Raw genomic sequence first — 14,681 nt, 5'->3', positions numbered from 1 at the left:
CCTCCACATCTTCCCTGCCCGAAAATGCCATGTCTGTAACTCTAAGGTGTTTCCAGAACTCAGCCCCTTCCCCACTCCCTTCTCTGTGTAACAGGCACCTCCTTCCTGCGCCCATGCCTCTGCCCTCCTCACCATCTGCTCCTCATTGGTAGCCAGTGGGAGCCTGGGAGGTCGCGCGTCAGATGGGGTCTCTTCTCGGCTCCAAGTCTCCCACGCCTCCCTCAGCAGCAGCCAGAATCCTCGGGAGTTCCAGAACAGGGGCTGCTGGCCAGTAACTGCTGCTGGCCTGCACATGTTAGGAGCTTGGTCAGAGTCCTGCCACCTTCCTTGAGCAGTGCGTTCCCTGAATCTGCTTTTGAACAGTGGGTAGAGATTCGGCAGTCAGTCACACCAGTGCTAACTAAGAAAACTGACCCACGTCTGTGTGCATCCTGAATTTGCAGAGTGAGTGTTTGATGGAGACAGGCTTTGCAGTTTGTTCTCTGTGTCTTCCCCACTAGAAAGCCAGCTCCACCGGACAGGGGTCTTCATCTGTCTCACCCATTGCTGATTCATCCCCACCTAGAACAGGGCCTGGCACACAGTAGGCATTCAATAAATATTTGGTTAGTGAATGAGAAAGGGCCACCCCAGTGTGACCACAGGAGGGAGCGGGCCCCACCCAAGAGACTTAAGATCACAGAAGGGGTTTGTGACACATCTAGCCGACACTTAACCTTTGTCTTCAGGCTGTTAGAGATTTTCCCTTTATAGTATCTGCAGCCTCGAGCAATATGGGGTATGGTTTGTGTGTGTGTGTTTGGGATTGACGTGCTTGATATGGGAGCTTCTGCAATCTGCTTCTCTCACCAGTATTTGGTTTCCACATGTCCTGTTCTCACTGTTGTACAGTGGTCTACCTTGGGAAGGTGCCGCGAATTTTTCCTCCTTCCCCCCACTGTTGCCATTGATGCACAGCTGGGAAGTTTGCAGTTTTTCAATGTTCCCAACAGTGCTTTAGTGGGCATCTTGAACATGTGTTCTTGCAAAAAGGGTAAGGGTTTCCCCAGCCTGGGGTTTTCTTTTTCTTTTTTTTTTTTGACCCAGGCACTATAAGAAACACATTTACATTCATAACCCATATGCATATGTAACTGGAGCAAAAGTTTGATGAAATAACACTAAGGGCAAGGTCCTCTTATGTTAGTTTTGAATTTTTAATGTTGATCTACCACATGCTTTGCATTTTAAATTTTGATTTCAACCCAAAATTGTTCTTCAAAGGGGCTGTACCATTTTTTCTGCTGATAAAGACATGTTAATGATGTGGAAGCTACCCATAACATTAACTGGGAAAAACATAGAAAAGGACCCAAAATTGTATATACAGTTTGACTTCAACTATACCAAAATGATTCTCTGGGAAGAGAACAGGATATATATATATTTTTTTTTTTCCTCTTTTATTTTATTTATTTGTTTGTTTGTTTGACAGAGAGAGAGCGAGAGAGGGAATACAAGCAGGGGGAGTGAGAGAGGGAGAAGCAGGCTTCCCGCAGAGCAGGGAGCCTGATGCGGGGCTCGATCCCAGGACCCTGGGATCATGACCTGAGCCGAAGGCAGACGCCTAACGACTGAGCCACCCAGGTGCCCATTTTTTCTTCTTTTAAATGAATGACTCTAGCTTGGACTGCAGGGGTGGAGGAGGTGCAAAGTGGTGGGATTCTGGCTGAATTTGAAAGTCAGAGCTGTCAGATTAGATGTGGCTTTTGAGAAAAGACACAGAATGGGGGATAAGGCCCAGGTTTCTGGCCCACTCCACTGGGAAAACGAAGTGGCTGTTTACTGGGAGGAGCAGCATAGGTGGGTGGGTACTGTCGGAGTAGGACTCTGGCTTTCAGCTTTTTGGTGCTTCAGTGTACAATGTCTTGCAGATCTGTGAGAGAGTGAGAAGTCAGAGGAGCCGTGTCGTTGGGAGAGGGGAAGTCAGTATAAAAACAAGAGCCTAGTGTAATGTGCTGCTTTGGGAATGCAAGGTGCAGAGGAGGGGAAGAAAGATTTTGGACAGAAGGAGAACCGAGGCATCACAAGTCATCAAAGCAGCATCTTGGGGACAGTTGGAGACCAAGGATCTCCTTCATGAGTAGATGGCAGCTGTATGGCTAGATCCTTTCCTGAAACCTCTGAAAGCGGAGTCAAATATGATGCATAGTTATGTGCAGAAAGCAACGGCTTTGCTGTTGGCACAATTGCTAGTTCTCCTTGATTTCTTGTTTCTTAGAAGTGTGTTCCTGGCCTTTTCCAATGGTAGTTCGTACCCAAAGTAAACCCCACCTTGGTTATGGTGCTTCTCTTTAGTGACTCTGACCTGCCTGCTGGTTTAGTAGGATCTAGGACCATGCTTTGATTAGCCTCAGTCACTCCAGTGGTTTCTGTTGTTCACTCTGTTTTGCTTTTTTATACCAAGTGTGAAAAAAAAAAAAAACCCAGAAAACTCATGTAGACTGCATCTGTACTACCTAGGCATTTGGGTCGATTCCTCCTTCCTTGAACATCCCAAATATGCTAGTTTTCCCAGCTTGCCAGAAGGGACCTTCATTTCTTTCTACAAAGCTATACGCCACAGAACGGGTTCCAGGCTGTACCCCGGTGAGCTTTGTGGTCGTTTGTGCCAAAGGAAGTTTAACCCTTGTCTTTCATGGGGGGCATGTCACATAATGGCACTGATGTATGGTAGGATTTATTCTCAAGTTTGATACTTCAGATATGTGCTTGACTGCACAACTTGTCTGTTAAAAACGAAGACCAAGTCTTTTAGAACCTCCGCAAATAACCACATTGCTGTTACAAATAAAGAGGCTTGCTGAAAGTGTTTAATCCTGGATTCTGAGGGGTCGATGAGAATGAGAAACCATTTAAACAATATTTTACTGTGCTGAGGATTGGAAATAGATCTACATAACCATCAGAATACAAAATAGTAAGAATAATACTAAATATTCCAAATAGTCACCAGGAGAATTCTTCTACCAATTTGTTCGGCCTTAGTTAATTCTTATTTCACTGGCTATTAGTGCAGCAGTCCATTTTGATGAAGTCAACACTTCCTTTGGGACTAAAAATGATCCTGGAGATCCTGACTCCATCTCTCAGTTCAATCTGACATTTACCTAGGGGATATCAGGTCGAAATCCCATATCCACAAAAGTATTTGTAATTAGAAGTACCTGGTTCACTCATTTCTACAGAATCTTTGAGATTGTCCTTAGCAGAAGACCCAGTTTCTGTTCTGGCTTTTAGCAGAGTGTCTAGGCAGGAAAGCTGAAACCACAGGTACTAATGAGAAAATGGAGTGGTGGTGATTTATTCCAGGATAAACAATATAAGCATGGAGGAGAAGACATACTCTGTTGGCGTGTGGTGCAGGGATGTTTGGGGATGGTGGGAGTCGCCTCTCCCCAGAGGGTATGGACACTAATGCACCGTGAGGACCTTGGCAAATTTCCACAATCTTTCTATCTTTCCTATGAACAGTCTCTGAAACATATTTATATTATTGACATTTCATTAGTGTAGAATTAGATTGGGGTCAAAAACATTTTCAAATTTTTGTTTCTCGTAATATAATGTCTGATCTTGGAAATGCAAAATCAAAGAATCAGAGGTGATGGGTCTCTTGGTGAGAGAAGAATGGCTGCCAAGGACGGTTAATATCATGGCTGGGCTGCCTCTTACTTAAAGTGATGATCCAGTGTTTAAGAATCAACATAGCAACAAAATAAAACAAAACATGGCAGAAAGCAGCAGTTTTCGAGAACCCTGTTTTCTTCAGATGAGAGGACCTTTTGTTTTTCATAATTAAGAGAATAACTAAGTCAGTCTGAAGCATAAAGAGGTGTTTGGTGAGGTGCAGCATCTCTGTGCTCTGGGCTGATTACACAGAAAGGAGAAATACAGAGGATGAATGAAAGATGAAAGCATCAGGAGGAACCCTGGATGGAATATGAGTAATCATCAGAGATAGGCGAGATTTCAGATGTCTGTCCTTCCATGATGCCTTTTACTAAAAATGATCCTTAGGAAACAAGGTATTAAAAGCATTACTCTGGGCATGAGAGGAAGGTGAGTGTGGTTATAAATGGGCAACATTTTGGCGTTGGAACTGCTCCAGAACCTATCACCGTGATAAAATTGTGTAAAACTTGATACACACACAAGCAAATGAGTACAGCCAGAATTGGGGAAATGTGAGTATGATCCGTGGATCATATGAAAGTTAGTATTCTAGTTGTGATATTTTCTATAGTTTTGAGAAATATTACTATTGGGGGAAACTAGATAAAGTGTACAAGGTGCCATTCCCTAATCTTTCTTACAAATGCATGAGAATCTACAGTCATGTTCAATAAAAATTTCAGTTAAAAAAATACAACACAGCACCCCGTCTGGAGTTCCTTCTCCAGAGCCTGAAATACATCATAACCAACTATTGGGTATCTTTGGCCTAAGGCAAAGACTGGTGCATAAGGAAGAACCCCAGAGACCAGAGTAAGCTTGAGTTCTTGGATGTGTGGCCCGGATGTGATGTGAAGAGAGGACATGGGTTTATGCGCAGACATGGAGAGATTGTGAATCGTCTGACAAGAGCCATGAATGTGAGGAGGTCAGGAGGGTCTGGAGCAGAGGTGGCTCTCTGCTGTCCTGCATGTGGATCTGGTCTAGCTAGGAGTCCTGAGAACTGAGAGGAAAGGGGTAGCTATCGGAGTGAGATGTTCCCCAGAAGCTGTGGGTCCTCTCCCCTGTTAGAGAGCTCTGTAGCAGCTGTGGCCGTGGGAAGCCTGCAGCGCGTTGCGGGCTCTGCCTAGTACTGTTGCAGGAGCTGGAGCCCCGGCCTGACTGGACTCGTGACCTGCACTGTCACACAGCTTACCCTTCCAATGAAGCCTGCAGTGGCTGAGGTCTGTGTGTGGATCCAGGGGTGGGTGCTGCATGATCAGTCATTAAGAACCGAGCTGTAAATGGGATTGTTGGATGTCGGTGGGTGGAACAAAGCGCAAGTGCATATGGCAGCTGGTGGGATCATAGTAAATGGCCATAGAGTTCTTGACCTACGATAGCGAGGGCCAGGATGCTGCTGACTCGTGCCTTGGGAGACAGAGGAGGGGAGGTTTCTCCTGAACAATCCACCCCACCTTGACTCCTCTTCTGGTAAGACAGCCCTCATTGGGAGATATTTTTCATTCTCTGCTAAAACTAAAAATCTCCAAAATTATTTTTATTCTATATAAATGGCTCCATCCTTTATCATCATCATGAGCTCTTCCCACCCTGCAGGTCTATACCTGAACAAAATCCATGTATGCCTGGCTTATTTTGGGGTGTGTGTATGATTTTTTAAAAATTTCCATGGAGGGCGCCTGGGTGGCTCAGTCGTTAAGCGTCTGCCTTCGGCTCAGGTCATGGTCCCAGGGTCCTGGGATCGAGCCCCGCATCGGGCTCCCTGCTCGGCGGGAGGCCTGCCTCTCCCTCTCCCATTTCCCCTGCTTGTGTTCCCTCTCTCGCTGTGTCTGTCTCTGTCAAATAAATAAATAAATGAAATCTTTAAAAAAAATTTCCATGGAAATATACAGGCTGAAAAATATAAATGTACAGCTTAAAATTTTCACTAAGTAAACATACTTTGGGTCTGACTTTTTTTTTTTTTTTAAAGATTTTATTTATTTATTTGAAACAGAGAGACACAGTGAGAGAGGGAACACAAGCAGGGGGAGTGGGAGAGGGAGAAGCAGGCCTCCCGCTGAGCAGGGAGCCTGATGCGGGGCTCGATCCCAGGACCCCGGGATCATGACCCGAGCCGTAGGCAGATGCCTAAGGACTGAGCCACCCAGGCGCCCCCGGGTCTGACTTTCATTTAACATTATGCTTGAGGTATTTACCCATACTATTTTGTGTACTTGTAGTTCATTTACTTTTGTTGATGTGTAGTATTTCATCATGTGAATAAGCCACAATTTATTCATCTCCACCCGTTTTTTTGACATTTGGGTAGTGTCCAGTCTTGGGCTGTTATGAACCATGTTACTGTGAATCTATGAACACATTTCTCTTGGTTATACACCTATGAGTGAAATTGCTGTCATAGGGTAGACAGAGGGTCACTTTTAGTAGATTTGCATCTGGCCAATTTTAATATTTACATGCCACCACTTTAACTCCTTTTTTTCCCCTCTAAGGATCCAGATATTTTCTCCCTTTTTCCCTCCAGTCTGGGAAACAAAGGTCAAAATGGAAACATCAAGTCAGGATGTTGTTGGAGTGGAACCATCTAATTTCATGAAAATGCAAAGATTCATGAGGGATGATTCCTGTTTATATACATTAGGAAAAATCTGAGAATGTGAGGAACAGGTAGAAATGCTTTATAAAAAATCCTGAAAAGCATTTGAGGCAAACAGCATCCACACAAAAGAACAGGAAGGTCTGGTGAAAGGCTGTGGTGGTTGTGAATATGGAGAAAGCATGAGTCTCTGCTCAGTCTTTGCTCCATCTCAAAAAGGTCCTGCAACAAAAGCTTTCTGTGAACATGACTCAGATGTTAAGCATTCCTGTTACATATGTTATTGTTGGAAAAGCTGTGAAGGTCACACACTTGATGAAAAGGACTATAAAACAGCTATCAGCCAAGCTGGTCAGCTTGGCCACCTTGGTGGAAATCTAACAGGAGATGAGCCCTCCAGATGTACCAAAAGTGGTAATTTTACAACCATTCTGCACCTCTTAGTGAACAGGATGTAATTATCAGAGAAAGGCAGCCACACAGAGGGGTGGGATGTGAGGAGGTGTTTGATCAGGGTGCGAGCTCTCATGAGCAGAGAAGAAAGAAATTTGAAATGAATGCTATGAATGCAACAAATTTGGACAATCCTTCAGACAAAAATCTCACTTCCTTGGGCACCAGAGGACTCCTACTGGAGAGAGACTTTATCCCTGTAATGACAATGACCGTGGAAAATCCTTCTCTAAGGATTACATCCTGATTGTGCGTCGAAGAATCCATACAGAGAGAATCCTTATAAATGCAATAATTGTGGGAAAGCCTTCAGTGCCAGCTCTTGGCTTTATCAAGCACAAGAGGACCCACACAGGAGAGAAGCCTCACGAGTGCAACCAGTGTGGGAAGTCTTTCAACCACCACTCTTCCCTTGTTTTGCATCACAGAATCCATACTGGAGAAAAAACATATAGATGTAGAGTGAGAAAAATCCTTCCCCGATATTCCCTACCTTATTGTCCATCTGAGAATTCACATAGGAGAGAAGTCCTATGTATGCACAGAGTGTGGAAAGCCTTTATTTAATATCTCATGCTTTATTAAACATGAGAGAAGTCAAACCAGAGAGAGAGCCTATGGATGTGGAAAATCCTTCAACTGCAACGGTCACCTCATTGTGCATTAAAAAAATCACTCTGGGGCACCTGGCTGGCTCAGTTGTGAGAGCATGCAACTCTTGATCTTGGGTTGTAAGTTTGAGCCCCATGTTGGGTGTAGAGATTACTTAAAATCTTAAATCATTCTGGAGAGAAACACTATGAGTGTAGAGTGTGGGAAAACTTGCATTGAGAGCTCTTAGCCTCATCTGGTACCAGGGAATTCATACTAGTGAGAAACCCTATGGCTGTAACCAGTGTCAAAAACTTCAGGAATATCACTGGTCTCATTCGGCACCAGAGGACTCATACTGGTGAGAAACCTTATGAGAGTAATCAGTGTGGCAGAGCTTCTGGGACAGCTGCTGTCTGTCCAAGCACTAGAAGATACATTCTCAGGAGACCCTGTACCAGTGTTTCAAGTGTGGGAAAAGTTTCCAGAATAGCTCTGCTTTTTTTTTTTTTTTTTTTTAAGATTTTATTTATTTATTTGACAGAGAGAGACACCCCGAGAGAGGGAACACAAGCAGGGGGAGTGGGAGAGGGAGAAGCAGGCTTCCCGCGGAGCAGGGAGCCTGATGCGGGACTGGATCCCAGGACCCCAGGACCATGACCTGAGCTGAAGGCAGATGCCCAACCAACTGAGCCACCCAGGTGTCCCATTGGCCACATTTTTAAAAAGTAAAAATTACAGGTGAAATTAATGTCAATAGCATTTTATTCTACCCACCTATATCTCAAATACTATCATTTAAACATATGGCGCTGCTACATTTTAGATTCTCTAACTGCACATCTGGTGCTTACTTCATTTGGGCAGCACAACTAGTGTGTCAGAGAATGAGTTCTGGAGAAACCCCCCTTATAGGACATTTGTCCCATTACAAACCCACAATCAAATTTTTAACACAACTGTAGAAGAAGTATGTGCCTGGAAGTTAGTCTTGACACCGAATCTGAAAGAGTCACTATATTTAATTTATTTTAATATACATGTTCTTTTCACATTTTGACATCTCAGATATCAGGGTAATCGATGGCATGCTATATTTTAATTGGCAGCCTTTTTTTTCTTAGTAGCATATAAGATGTGCATCTTACCATTAATTGGTTCTCTGATTTGATAACAGGAATATCAGAAGGAAGAAGAACTGACTAGTGAGATTTATCCATTTGAAGAAAGACTAGAACTTTTTTCAAAGAAATGGCTGTTACTGCGATAACATATTTGTGGGAGCAAAAGACAGCAACAAGGTCCCCCTTCCACACTGCTGGATATTAAATGTCATCTGATTTCTTTCTTGTAGCCTGTATCAGCTGTAATTATATTTTATTGTAAGATTGAAAATTCCTATAATGTGGAGGGAACCAATATGCAAAAGTATGCATAGGCTCTTAGTAGCTTGTTAAATGGAAAAATTTCTGCCTTCACAGGGCTTCTATTCTAGCTTATGTATTGAAATACCCTTATATGCGGTATTGTGTGTATGCATGTGTGCACTTTGGGCATTTTATTTATAAAAGAAAACACTGCCTGACAGTAAATAGATATTCATTTAAGTAGTAAATCCTTGGCTGCTCAGAAGGCCTGTACACAAAACCCAGTTATTAAAGAATAATTGTATGAAATTGCATGAAACCATTGCACCAGGCCCATGTGAGTATTAGTGTCATGGTTAAGAGTGCATCTTTTGACTTCAGTCAGACTTGGGTTTCTCATGGGTTTACATCTCAATAGCTGTGTGATCTTAGGTGAATTATTTTTTTTTTAAAGATTTTATTTATTTATTCATGAGAGACAGAGAGAGAGAGAGAGGCAGAGGGAGAAGCAGGCTTCCCGCGGAGCAGGGAGCCCGATGCGGGACTCGATCCCAGGACGCTGGGATCATGACCTGAGCCGAAGGCAGACGCTTAACCATCTGAGCCACCCAAGTGCCCTCTTAGGTGAATTATTGAACTTCTCTGTGCCTTCCTTGTTTTTAAAATGTGGACAAGCGGCGCCTGGGTGGCTCAGTTGGTTGAGCGACTGCCTTCGGCTCAGGTCATGATCCTGGAGTCCCAGGATCGAGCCCCGCATCGGGCTCCCTGCTCAGCGGGGAGTCTGCTTCTCCCTCTGACCCTCCCCCTTCTCGTGTTCTCTCTCTCATTCTCTCTCTCTCTCTCAAATAAATAAATAAAATCTTTGAAAATAAAATAAAATGTGGACAAGCCCTACCTCATTAGGATTAAGAGAAGTGAGGTGTGGAGAGTGCCTGGGATGTAATAGTGTTCAGTATGTCTTAGTTGCTCCTGCACTCTTGCTCCCATCCTTGTGGCTATTATCATTGCTGCTCTTGTTGTTGATGATGTTTTGTTATTGTTGTTGCCTTTGCTGTTGTTGCTGTGAATGGTGATGACATGGATGTTACTCTCCTCTGACTCAGGAGACTGAAAGAGAAGGGACGCCAGCAGCCTTCAAAACTACTATATCACAGGTAGTTCACAGATGGCATTGCTTCCTAACTCTAGCGTATGTGATTGGCTGAAGGCCTCCTAAGGTGGGCAGAGTTGAAGAAGCTAGCTGGGAGAGCACTAGAGGACAAGAGGATTAGAATCTCCAGGATGTTGATGATGGCAGCTGGGGTGTGTATGAATACCTGACCCAAGTGGAGGCGGGGCTCTAGGCACCAAGAAGACGAGGTCTTGGTAGGTTCACCATTGAGTATGTGTGCCCCAGAATAATGGCATATATTGGGATGAGAAGGAAGATGTTGCCCAGTGTTCATTCCATTGTGGTACATCTCCATCTCACAGAGACTGGAAAAGAACCTAGTCCTGTTTGGATAATTCCATGCTCATAAATTCAACAAGTTGGGTAAAGTGGCCCAATTTCTTGACAGTCAATTCACTCTACAAGTAAATAGGCCTATACCTATTGAAGTACTTGGGTTTTTTTTAAAAAGATTTTATTTTGAGAGAGAGCAGGTGAGCATGAGCAAGGAGAAGGGGCAGAGAGAGAGAGAGGGAGAAGGAGACTCCCTGCTGAGCAAGAAACCCAATGCAGGGCTCGATCCTAGGACCCCAGGATCGTGTCCTGAGCCAAAGGCAGATGCTTAACTGACTGAGCCACTCAGGCACCCTGAAGTAGGTGATTTATTTTTATTTTTTTCAAAACATACTCAAGGCCCTGATAGTTTTGTTGAATTCTATCCAACACTTAAGGAAGAAATGTTGCCAGTTCCACACTTTGAGAACATAAGAGGAGGAAACACCTCCTGATTGATTTTATAAGGTCAGCATTACCTGGATACTAAAACCAGACAATGACAAGAGAACTACAGAGTGATAGCCTTCATCAATAAAATACAAATATTCTCAATAAAATGTCAGCAACTTGAATTCTGTAATATATAAGAGCAACAATGCAACATGACCAGGGGGTTTATCCTGGAAATGCAAGGCTGTTTCAATATTTGAAAACCAGTCATGGGGCGCCTGGGTGGCTCAGTCAGTTAGGCATCTGCCTTTGGCTTAGGTCATGATCTCAGAGTGCTGGGATAGAGCCCCGTGTCGGGCTCCCTGCTCAGCGGGGAGCCTGCTTCTCCCTCTGTTCCTCCCCCCCAACACTGCTCATGTGCTCTCTCTCAAATAAATAAAATCTTAAAAAAAAAAACAAACCAGTCAGTGTAACCCATCATATTAACAGACTAAAGAAAAACTACATGCTCTTACAAATAGATGTAGACAGAGCATTTGACAAAATTCATTATCCTTTCATAATAACAGTAGCAAACTAGGAATAAAGAGGAACTTCTTTAATCTGAAAAGGGTTTATGTCAGTAATGTATAGCCAACATCATAATGGTGAACCACAGATAAGGATGACAGCGCTCCCTACTGGTATTGGAATCATATTGGAAGTCCTAGCCAATGCAATTAGGCAAGAAAAAAATACAAAAAGTGTACAAAAATGCAATTTTCATCAAACTCCCAGGAAGACATAGATAAGAGACATAAAATAAGAAATAAACTTGTAGACATAGACAAGCTTACTCTAAAATTTATATGGGAAAGCACTAGACATAGAATAGAAAAAATTGTCCCAAAAATAATTTTTGAAAAAGAAGAAAGATGAGAGGAATAACTGATATTAAGCCTTACTATTTAGCTACAGTAACCAAGAGTTTGTGGTTTTGGCTGACACATAGGTCAATGGAACAGGATAGAAAACCCAAAAATAGACTCATAAAAACATGCTCATCTGATTTTTGACAAATGTGCAAAGCTATTCAGTAGGGGAAGGATAGCCTTTTTAATGAATGGTGTTGGAGCAGTTGGATATCTGTCGTATAACAAAACGTATTTGGTCATTGTCCCTCATTCCTGGAAGAAACCCCTAGAATTTCCTGAGTGATAAGAATGTCTTGTTATTCATAAAAGAGCCCCTTTTGAGTTTATGCTCATAAGATGACTTGGTTTGGGTCCCCTAGATAGCTTCAGGATGGGTAATGGTCGCTAGAAGGAAGGTGGGAACTTTCAGCCCCACACCCTGACCTCAGGGAGGGAAGGGGGGCTGAAGATTTGTTTATAAGAACTTGTGGACAAGGAGATTCAGAGAGCTTCTGGGCTGGTGAACACACTGATGTGCTGAGAGGGAGGCATTCCTAGAGAATGCAAAGGAGATTTGTTCATACCACCCTCCTCCCAAACCTTGCCTTAGATATCTCTTCCATTTGGCTGTTTTGTTTTTTTTTTTTAATTTAAAAAAAATATTTATTTATTTGACAGAGAGAGACACAGCAAGAGAGGGAACACAAGCAGGGGGAGTGGGAGAGGGAGAAGCAGGCTTCCCGCCAAGCAGGGAGCCCGATGCAGGGCTCGATCCCAGGACCCTGGGATCATGACCTGAGCTGAAGGCAGACGCTTAACGACTGAGCCACCCAGGCGCCCCCCATTTGGCTGTTCCTAAATTATATCCTTTATTACTGAATTGGTAAACATAATAAAGTGTTTTCTTAAGTTCTGTGAGTCATTCTAGTGAATTCTCAAACCTGAGCTGGCGTCTGGGGAACCACTGAATTTGTAGTCAGCTGAGCAGAAGTGTGTGTAGTGTTTGGCCAGCATCTGGAGTGGGAACAGTCTTGTGTGACTAAGCCCTTGAACTGTGGAGTTTGCCCTAATTGTGGGTAGTCTCAGAACTGAATTGTTGGATATCCAGCTGGGTTGGAGAATTGGGTGGTGTTGAAAAAAACCTACATATTTGGTGTTAGAATTAGGGTCAGAAAAAAGATGCCCAACATATATAGGGGAAAAAAATGAACTTCAACATAAACTTCACCTCTTATATAAAAATTAAGTCAAAATTGGTGATTGACTTAAATATAAAAAGTAAAACTATAAAACTTTTAGAAAAAATATAAGAGGAAATCCTTGGGGCTAAGGAGTATTCTTAAACTTGACACAAAAAACATGATCCATTAAATCAAAAAGTGACAAATTGTGGACATCATCTCAGTTAAAATCCTTTGCTCTGCTAATGGCTTTGTTAAGGGAATAAAAAGACAAACTACAGACTGGGAGAAAACATTTGCAAACCCTATATCTGACAAAGAGCATATCTAGTAGAATATATATCTCTCAAAACTCAGACAGGAACAGACGTTTCACTGCAGAGGATACACAGTTGGAGAATATGGAAGTATGTTCAACATTATTAATCATTAGGGAAATGCAAATTAAAAGCACAATGAGATGTCACTACACGTCTATCAGGATGGCTAAAATAAAAAAACACTGGGGCACCCGGCTGACTTGGTAGGTGGAGCATTCAACTCTTGATCTTAGGGTTGTAAGTTGGAGCCCCATGTTGGACGCAGAGATTACTTAAAAAAAGTAAAAATAAAACAAAAATGGGAACACCAAATGCTAGTAAGAATGTGGTGAAACTTGTTCACAGATATATTGCTCCTGGGAATATAAAATGGTACTACTCCTCCGGAAAAGAGCATGGCAGTATCTTACAACACTAAACATCTACTTGCCATATAACCGAGCACTTGAACTCTTGGTCATTTATCCCAGAGAAATGAAGATTTAAGAAGGTTCACACACAAACATTTATACTAATGTTCATCGCGGCTTTATTTGTAATAGCAAAATACTGGAAACAACGAAAATGTCCTTTAGTGGGTTTGAGCAAACTGTGGTATATCGAAACTATCAAACAGTACTTGGCAATAAAAAGGAACTTTTTTTTTTTTTTTAAGATTTTATTTATTTGAGTGAGAGTGAGAAACAGCATGAGAGGGGAGAGGGTCAGAGGGAGAAGCACGCTTCCCGCTGAGCCGGGAGCCCGATGTGGGACTTGATCCCAAGACTCCAGGATCATGACCTGAGCTGAAGGCAGTCACTTAAACAAGTGAGCCACCCAGGCGCCCCCAAAAGGAACAAATTATTGATACAACTCAAAGGGATTATGTTCAGTGAAAAAAAGCAAATCTCAAAGGGCCACCTGTTCTGAGATTCTGTTTATGTGACATTCTGGAAAGTGCAAAACTGTAGCCATGGAAAGTGGATCAGTGGTTGCCAGGGTGTGGGTGAGAGAGAGGAGCATCAGGAAGGAGTCTGTTGTAGAGTGGATCTACTCTTTGTTTTGTTTTGGTGGTTATACAAGTTAAGATTCATAGAACTGAATATCCAAAAACGTGAGTGTTGTTGTATTTAAATAACATACATAAAACGACCCGTTCAGATAAACGTCTTAAAAAATCAGTTTTCACAGGAGTGTCTGGGTGGCTCTGCCGGTTAAGCTTGAACTCTTTGATTTCAGCTCAGGTCATGATCTCAAAATCCTGAGATGGAGGCCCGCAAGGGGCTCCACTCTGGGCCTGCTTATGATTCTCTCTTTCCCTCTTTGTCCCTCCCCCCTCAAAAAAAAAATCAGTTTGCACAAAATATCAGTCTCATAAACTGTTGTTATCTAGAAAATTCTGGAATGGGAAGCAGCGTCCTAGGCCTTGCCCTGTTGTCCCGTCTAGTGAAGTGATGACATCTACCTTGCGCTTCTGAGCACTTCACTCACCGCAGTTGCCCCTCTGTTACATTTCCCTCCATTTTGGCGACTCCTGAGCCCCCAGCATGGCTAGTCTTGCAATTCTGTCGGTTCCTGGATATGCAGAACCAATCTCCCTTTTTAGCGAGTCAGCGTCCCTGGGTCTCGGAGCCTCCACCTCTGTCCCTGGTGTCTCCGCTGCTGTTGCTCTGGGTCTCTCCATCTCTGCTTGTCCCCACGTTTC

General features: G+C 43.1%; 1 pseudogene; it reads left to right on the top strand.

Annotated features, from left to right (window-relative positions):
- The first annotated feature begins 6,883 nt into the window (after positions 1-6,883).
- On the top strand, positions 6,884-7,975 carry LOC118533249 (uncharacterized; annotated as a pseudogene).
- Positions 7,976-14,681: the final 6,706 nt, after the last annotated feature.

The sequence above is a fragment of the Halichoerus grypus genome, chromosome 15 (genome assembly GCF_964656455.1).
Source record: "Halichoerus grypus chromosome 15, mHalGry1.hap1.1, whole genome shotgun sequence".
NCBI lineage: Eukaryota > Metazoa > Chordata > Mammalia > Carnivora > Phocidae > Halichoerus > Halichoerus grypus.
The sequence above is the reverse complement of the archived record's forward strand: the minus strand, read 5'-3'. Positions and strand labels throughout refer to the sequence as shown.